This window comes from Sciurus carolinensis, chromosome 2 (assembly GCF_902686445.1).
Source record: "Sciurus carolinensis chromosome 2, mSciCar1.2, whole genome shotgun sequence".
Taxonomy (NCBI): domain Eukaryota; kingdom Metazoa; phylum Chordata; class Mammalia; order Rodentia; family Sciuridae; genus Sciurus; species Sciurus carolinensis.
This window is the reverse complement of record NC_062214.1, coordinates 23,843,831-23,852,205: the sequence shown is the minus strand read 5'-3', so window position 1 is coordinate 23,852,205 and position 8,375 is coordinate 23,843,831.

The following is an 8,375-nucleotide window of genomic DNA, read 5'->3' as shown; positions in this document are numbered from 1 at the left end:
AACTCAGTGGTAAAGCCCCCCTGGGTTCAATCCCCAGTACCAATAAATAAATAAATAAATAAATAAATAAATAAATAAATAAATAAAGTAACTGCATGTTAGACCTCACAAAGGGAGAAGGTAAGGGTGCTGAGCATGAAAATGCAGTTAATCCTGAGGCCCTGGGACAATTCCATCAGCATTTCTCATTGCTCAGGTCAGCCGATCTGACCAATATTGTCCTCTCTGGGCTAGGCCTTGTGCCAGCACTGGGGACAGATGTGAAAGATAGTAAAGTCTACAAACTTGCCTGCCCTCTGGCGTGTAACCCACAAGGGGAAAACAAAAAGTAGCTAGGACACAAGAATCAAATCCCCTAGACCCAGTGTAAACATCACTTCCTCCAGGGAGTCTTCCGGAATCAGGATTCCTCATTTCCTCCATTGCCCACCGCTGCATCTTTCCCAACATGACCGCTCGCTCCGTTTCTCCACCTGCCTCCCTTCCCATTCTGGGAGCTCCAGTGATGCCTGCTCCCACTGGTCTGGCCTCCAGCAGGTGCTGAGAAAGGTTAAGGGAGAAATACAGCCTGATGCCTGATGCGACCTAGGACACAGAAAGGAAGTCATGGTTCACCTGGGCACTTGGCTAACTGCAGATCTACCCCAGCCCTGACAATTTAGAATTCCTAGGAGCCCAAGAATCTGCTTTTTTTGTTGTTGTCCTTACCAGGGATTGAACATAGTGGTGCTTAACCATTGAACCACATCCCCAGCCCTTTTTAAGAATATTTTATTTAGAGACAGGGTCGTGCTGAACTGCTTAGGGCCTGGATAAGTTGCTGAGGCTGGCTTTGAACTCATGATCCTCCTGCCTCAGCCTCCTATCTGCTGGGATTACAGGTGTAATCTTGCGCCAGGCAAGAATCTGCATTTTAACAAGCAACCCCATCCCCATTCCAGGTGATTTTTTTTTTTTTTTGGCAGTACTATTGAACCTAGGGCTGTCCATGAGGGGCATATGCTGTACCCCTGAGTTATATCCCCAGATCTTTTTATTATATATATATTTTTAATAATGATTTTTTAATCTTATTTCTTTATTTTTATGCAGTGCTGAGGATGGAACCCAGTGCCTCACACATGCTAGGCATGCGCTGCATCACTGAGCTACAGCCCCAGTCCTTATTTTATGTTTTTGAGATAGGGTCTCAGTACATTGCCCAGGCTGACTTTGAACTGTGTACGTGTGTGTATGTGAGACTGAGGATTGAGCACAGAGCCTCTCACATGCTAAGCAAGCCTTCTTCTACTGAAGAGGCTGATCCTGAATTCTGAATCCTCCTGCCTCAGCCTCCCAATTAGCTGGGATTACAGGTATATGCTACCATGCCCAACTTACCAGGTGATTTTTATGTGTGTTCACCTTTGAGAACAAATTGATATACAACCAATGTATAGTGCAGTCTCGAGTTACAGTTCCTCAAGACAATTCTTAACCTGTTTCCTCCTCTATAAAATGGGTGTATTGACCTTGCCCTGCCCCTTCTAGGGTGCCATGAGGATGAAAACTCATATTTGGAGTTTGTATAGCCTATGAAGTGGTTTCAAAATGCAGCAGTTTCTCCCCGCCCCATGAGCAGTTCATAAAATTACTCCACTACAAATCCTAGACTATAGGGCTGGGGAGATAGCTCAGCTGGTAGAGTGCTTGCCTCACAAACACAAGGCCCTGAGTTCGATCCCCAGTACTGCAAAAAAAAAAAAAAAAAAATCCTAGACTATATAAACTGGCATGGTGGTTCATGCCTATAATCCCAGCAATTTGGGAGGCTGAGGCTGGAGGATTACAAAATCGAGGCCAGCCTCAGCAACTCAATAATGCCCTGTCTCAAAATAAATAATAAGGGCTGGGGATGTAGCTCAGTGGTAGAGTGCTCTTGGATCCAACCTCTAGTACCACAAAAATCCTAGGATATGTCAGAACTGGAAGGGACCACAAGGACCACATAAGCTTCTTGCTGTACAGATGGGAAAGTGAGGCCCATTCAGGGAAAGGGAAAATCAGCCAGTGACTGCCAGAGGCTGAGGCTAGCACTTTCTCATTGCAGATGGAGCGAGTTGCCTTTCCCCACTCCTTCCTTTTTTATTTGACTTTTAAAATTTTTTTGACAGTGCTAGCAATGGAACCCAGGACCGCACCTATGGTAGGCAAGCACTCTACCACTGAGCCACGTCCTCAGCCGTTTCCACTGCTTCCTAAAGAGCCCCAATAACAGTAAAATTCACTTTTGTAAAGACCTTTCCTACATCAGTCTTTCAGCAGGCACAGAGCATCACCATGCGTTGCCGGAGAGGGAAACAGATTGTTGTTATTGACCCCATTTTATGTTGAGAAGGCTGAGGCCCAAAGGACATGAGCATGCCTAGTAGATGAAGAAGCTATCGCTCAGCCTTGGGAGGCCAAAGCCAGGGGCTTTCCAGAGTTCGGCCCTTCCCAAAGTGTTTCAGTCCACATCCCAGGTGGAAGCAGCTGCCTCCTTCCCACAATCCCTAGTGTCCTGCTGTAGCAGAAAGGAGTGAAGACCAGAATCTCCAGCCTGAAACAAGGAAGAGATAAGAGCTTTCTGGATCTATTAATATCTACTGGAAAGCAGAAAAAGCCTGATAGATGGGGCCCCTTGGCCCTGAGCCTGGAAGATCCTGATAAGGCCATTCTCAATGTCAGCAGTTCTCCAGCTGATCAGCTTCCAAAAATCCACAGTCACTGAGCAACCACTTTCATTGATGCTCTCTTTTCAACCCAATAATCCTATAAATGAAGCTTGTTTATCTATATGGTTCAGGAAGAAGGAGGCTCAGAGAGGGGTACTCACAGTTCAAGGTCACACAGCAGAACTGAGATGGTAGCTTAGCCTGTTCTACTGTAAAACCTTACCACCCTCTGTTATTACCCCAAGAGTCAGGCTCAGGGCTGATGAGATTATAATGTGTAGTTTCCAAAATTTATTATGGTAGATAGTGACTTACTTAGTAGGTGTTTATACCCATCATTATCTCTACTTCCTCTACAGGAAGCCACAAAGGCTGAGACCCCTAGGCCTCTGGTCCTCTGCCTGGAGACACCTTTTTTGTGGTTCTTTCTAAGATGCAGAATGACATAAAGGTGACAGGGACTTCTAAATCAAGTGGACATAGACAGGAATTTTGGTCTGTTGATTCGCTTCATTTCCTCTAACCCTCACACATTCAATCCACAGGTATTCGTTAAGTACCTACTATGTATCAGGCATTGTGACGGAGGTGTGGGGAGACAGCCATGAAGAAAACAGACCTCTCCTGGACACCTGGAGCCCACAGTCCAGTGGGAAAGGAAAGAATTATCTCTGTGGACTCACACGATATGCTCATTAAGAAATCTGACAAGTGACACAAATAATCTAAAACTTTATTTCACACACAGCACCTCCCACAAACATACATTCTTTTCTCTCCAAAAAAAAAAACCCTCCAAACATGAGCGTCTCATGGTTATGAGGAATGCATAATTGGGAGAAATGGTTCCGTGGTGACTTAGTTTTATTAAGGGGCACAGAGACACCCATTGTTGAGTCCTGGCAGAGGGAAGTGAGGAGTTTTGCATCTGCAACTCCTCATTCCTCTTGAATGGCCCTGGGACGCTACACTGACTGACAGTTCACTGTCCTTGGGGCTGTTCTGTCACCGTGCCAGCTCTGACTGTGTGTGAACAGGCCTCGAACCCAGGCACGCAGTGACGTAACCTGGGAGCGGGGCTTCGGAGCCAGGCAGACCCGGCTCTGTGCCTCCTCGGTTTCCTGACCTGGGGAATGTGACCTCAGCCCCGGAACAGGCGGTAGCCGTTCTTTTACAGGTGTGTAGGTGTCAGGGTGACACCAGAACACAGGCAGAGTTCGCCAACTGGCCTGTAGGTGTCACGTAATTTGCCCACGGAGTAATTTTTTCAGTTACAAATTGGTTTTAAGGTTTAAAATTAGGAAATCCTATAAAAGAATTCAAATATCTTCTGGATATGGTGGTACATGCCTGTAATCCCAGTGACCAGAGAGGTGGAGGCAGGAGAATGGCAAGTTCCAGGCCAGCCTGGGCAATTTAGGGAGACCCTGTCTCAAAAATTAAAAAATCAGAAGGGCTGGGGATGTGGCTCAGGGGTAGGTCACCCATGTATTTGATACAAGTCTCATCTTTGGTGGCATCTTAGGAGTGATGTTCAGAAGTGCTGAGGGGTCTGGGGTGTAGGTCAGTGACAGAGCAGGTGCCCGTGCAGCTCCCTGGGTTCAATCCACAGCACCCCCTGCAGCCCCCAAAAGCACTGGTCACAGTGCCTGCCATGTCTCAGGCCCTCAGGTTATCCCCTCGATCTTCAGCATCTCAGTCTGGCCACTCAGCATTTTTTTTTTTTAAATCCTTTTCTTGTTTCCCAATGACACCTGCTGCCCTGCATTTGGTACCCAGGGTTGACAGGCACAGGGCAAATGCAGTCAGGGAGGGCTGCGGGGAGGGATCAGGGAGGGAAGAGAAAGACTTTTTATAATATATTAAGATATTCAGAGAGGAGGAGCCAGAGGTTCCCTCCCCCTTTTTTGAAACAACAAAAAATCCCTGCTGGAAGCCAGAGTTGTATATATGCCAAACAGGCCAGGAACCCCAACAGGCCTCCTGGAGCTGGCAATGAACCGAAACAGGGGCATTGTGTCCAGACCGCTGGCTGGCTGCGGGGCATTGTTAGGGTCTGGGCCTGTCTGGGAGGCGGGGGCGGAGGGGGCAGGCCGAGTGTGTTCCCATGGCTCCCTGGGGAGTGACAACAATCAGGGCCAGCTGGGAAGCCTGGCATGCCAGGGGCCTGGTGGGCAGGCAGGCAGGCCCCAGAGGGGCCGAGAAGGGCAGTGGGGGACTGGGCGGGCAAGGTGGGGGGCAAGGTCAGGGCCTACTTCTTAGCTGGGGCAAGGCCTGCAGCGGGGAGGCATGGAGGCCGTTCACTACCCGCTTCTCCCTACTCCCACCTCCAAGGCCCTGGCCACTGGGCCTCTGCAAAGTACACCCCAGATCTGCCTCCCGCTGTCTGTCTCTGTCACCACCCCAACCCTGTCCCGGTCGCCATGGTCTCTCATCTCTCTGACCACAGGGGTTCCTGCGGCCAGCCTGGCCCTACACTCCGTTCGCCACAAGCTGCTAGAAGCAGCTTCCCTACATGTAACTGGCACCACACCACATGGTTTCCCTCCTAAAAACAAAAGCTGCCCATCAGGCTTAAAAGAAAACCCACCCCTTGCCCCAGCCCTGAAGCCATGGCCAGCCTGCCTCTGGGCTGCATCTCCAGGGAGCCCGGGGCTGCACTGTAGGGCCCGGGAATGTTCCCTCTCCAGGGCCGTGCACCACGAGGATCTCTGGCCTGAAACACCTTCCTCCGCCTCCCTGCATAGCTCTTGATTCAGGCTCACAGGAAACTTCCGCTCCCCAGAGACACCTTCCCTGGGACATGCAGCGCCCTCTTCTCCCTCACCGTTCACTCCATCAGCTGCCCTGTATTATTAATCTCACCTTCCTGGCAACTAGCACTTTCTGAGACTTTCTTTCTTCTTCCTCCCTCCACCTCCCCCCCACCCAGTACTGGGATGAAGCCCAAGGGTGCTGTACCACTGAGCGACCTTCCCAGTCCTTTTTTTAATAACTTTTTTTTTTTGGTAGATGGACACAATGTCTTCATTTTATTTATTTATTTTTTATGTGGTGCTGAGAATTGAACCCAGTGCCTTGCACATGCTGGGCAAGGGCTCTACCACTGAGCCACAACCTCAGCCTCCCGAGTCACCAGGATCACAGGCATGTGCCACCACAACCAGCTAGCTGCAATTAACTTGAGATATTGTTTATGTTTCTCACGACTTTAAAATCATGGGTTTAGAGCCTGGGTCTAGAATTTGCATTTAATGTGTTTTTAAAAGAGTATATATTCCTAAGTTGTGAATTTAAAAAAATATTAGGGGCAGGATGAAGGTATAGCTCAGTGGTAGAGTGCTTGCCTAACATGCTCGAGGTCCTGGATTTGATTCCCAACACACACACACACACACACACACACACACACACACAGAGTTTCTAAGAACCATTTCAGTACTCATTCTAATTGGTCTCTCTTGTAATCCTACGAATTTTACTGAATGGGTTTTGGAAGCAGCACTCAGAAGGGTTGACAGTTTCCAGCAGATGCCAAAGGGGTTGGTGACACACATAAACAAAGGCACTCTAAAAGAAGTGTCTTAAAAGAGCTGATGTGGCCTGGCCCTGGTCCTACTCTCAGCTGACGTGCAGAGCACAGGCAGAGGCTTCAGGGAGAAGGCCGGAAAAGCAATGAGAACAGGGTTTCTGACACCAGCCCTGGACTTGCGTCTCAGTTCCACCTGGTTTTTGTCTCATTTATTAAATCATGACAGCCACAGCAGCTTTGAGTACAGATCCCGGTACAGAAAACAGAGGGTCCTCCCTTGGGAAGCTCCTCAAATCAACACCCAGAAAAGAGCACAGTCTTTCTTTGTCCTCTAGTTTGGGCCAGTTTCGCTTCCTGCTCCCTAGAGTAAGTCCTGAAAGGGACCTTCTACTTAAAATCCAAACCTTCTCACTCAAAAATGCTTCATGCCTGTAATTCCAGGAGCTTGGGAGGCTGAGGCAGGAGGATTGCAAGTTCAAAGCCAGCCTCCACAAGTGAGGGAGGCCCTGAGCAACTTAGTGAGACCCTGTCTCAAAATAAAAATTAAAAAAGGCTAGAGACATGGCTCAGTGGTTAAATGCCCCACCTTGAACAATCCAGTACCAATCAATCCCCAGTAACAATAATAATTTAAATTAGAAACAAAAAATTGCATATCGTTGGACTGCAGGTATAGCTCAGAGGCACTAGACCCTGGGCTCAAGCCCCATTTACCAAAAACGAAAACCCTTTAAGGCTGAAGTAAGACATTCTCTCCCCCTGGGAACCTGCAACAAGGAAAGGAGAGGGGGAAAAAGCATTTCTTTTTATAAATACCCTCTAATTTGTCAAAGAAAGCGGCCACTTGAAGTCACAGTTTGTGGTGTTGTGGGCTAGTTCCAGGAGGTGGGGCACAGGAGGTGCTCTCATTTGGGGACATGCCAGCTTCAAAGCCAAAGTGCAGTCGTGCAGCAGGCGTAGCGGACAGGGAGGAGAGAGGGCATCCCCAGGATCCCTTCTGGAGCATGGATGTGGAAGGCCAGAGCAGCCACACCACACCAGGCAGTTTCTTGGCAGCTCAGCCCGTGAATCATCGCTCCCACGTGGGCTCGCCTAGCCAGCTCTAATTTGGGAGCAGAGCAGAAGAGCCCCGAATTAACTTCACTTTTGTTCTTCCTCTTTCGCATGGCGTTCTGGGGTCTGAACACCGGGCACCATCTACATGAAAGCTCAGGACGTCCAGGGGGCTTTACCATTACGCTGATCACAGGCAGGACTTTCCCAAGCTATTCCAGAGATAGGCTTGTGGGGACGGGGGACAGGACAGGTCCAGAGACTCACTTTTATACTGGATTATTAATCAAAAAGAAACCAAACACACAGAGGACAAGGAAGGAAAGACCAAAGAGGTGAGATGACATTGCAATGTCCGGTTTCTTAGGAGACAAGGAGAGGTGGCTGTGTATTTTCAGGAAGTGCTGAGAGTGGGCGTCCCTGGCAAAGCAGGCATCTGGAGTGGCACTTAGGTGTAGGAGGGAACCTGGCTTTTCCATTGCACATTTTTTTATGCCATTTGAGTTTTGCACTATGTGTCTGTATGATTGATTTAAACTTTTTTTTTATGGTTTTGCATGTCAAAAGACTTAAATAAATACAGGTTAAACCACGATGCTGTTTCAGGAATGAGCATTCAGGAACGGTAGTGGCTGCTGTGCCCAGGGTCCTTGGGCCACCCTGTTTCACAGATCGTAGTAAGTGGAGGCTCAGCTAGGCAGGAGCTGAGTGGGGCTCTCCCCACAGCTGTGGAAGGCAGAGGCCTGCTCCCCGGCAGGGACCACCCCGCTGCCTTCCCCCTGGCGTGTGCAGTTGGAGGCAGCAGATGCTCTGACAGGATCCAGAGAGATGCCATCTGTGAGGGAAACCTATTCTTAGAGAGCAGAGACAGTGGGTGGTGGAGCCAACCTACCCCCAGCAGTGGTGGCGGGACCCCGGGAGGGCAGGTGGCCAGGCCTTTACTCTGAGCCGGAGGGCAGGACAGGCTAAGAGCAGGGTGTGCTCAGTTCCCAGGACCACGCACCCGACGGCATGAGCACACCAGGTTAGAAATAACGGCGACATTTACTGAGTGATCACTTTGTGTTGTTATCATTTAATCCCCCAGACCCCCCTAA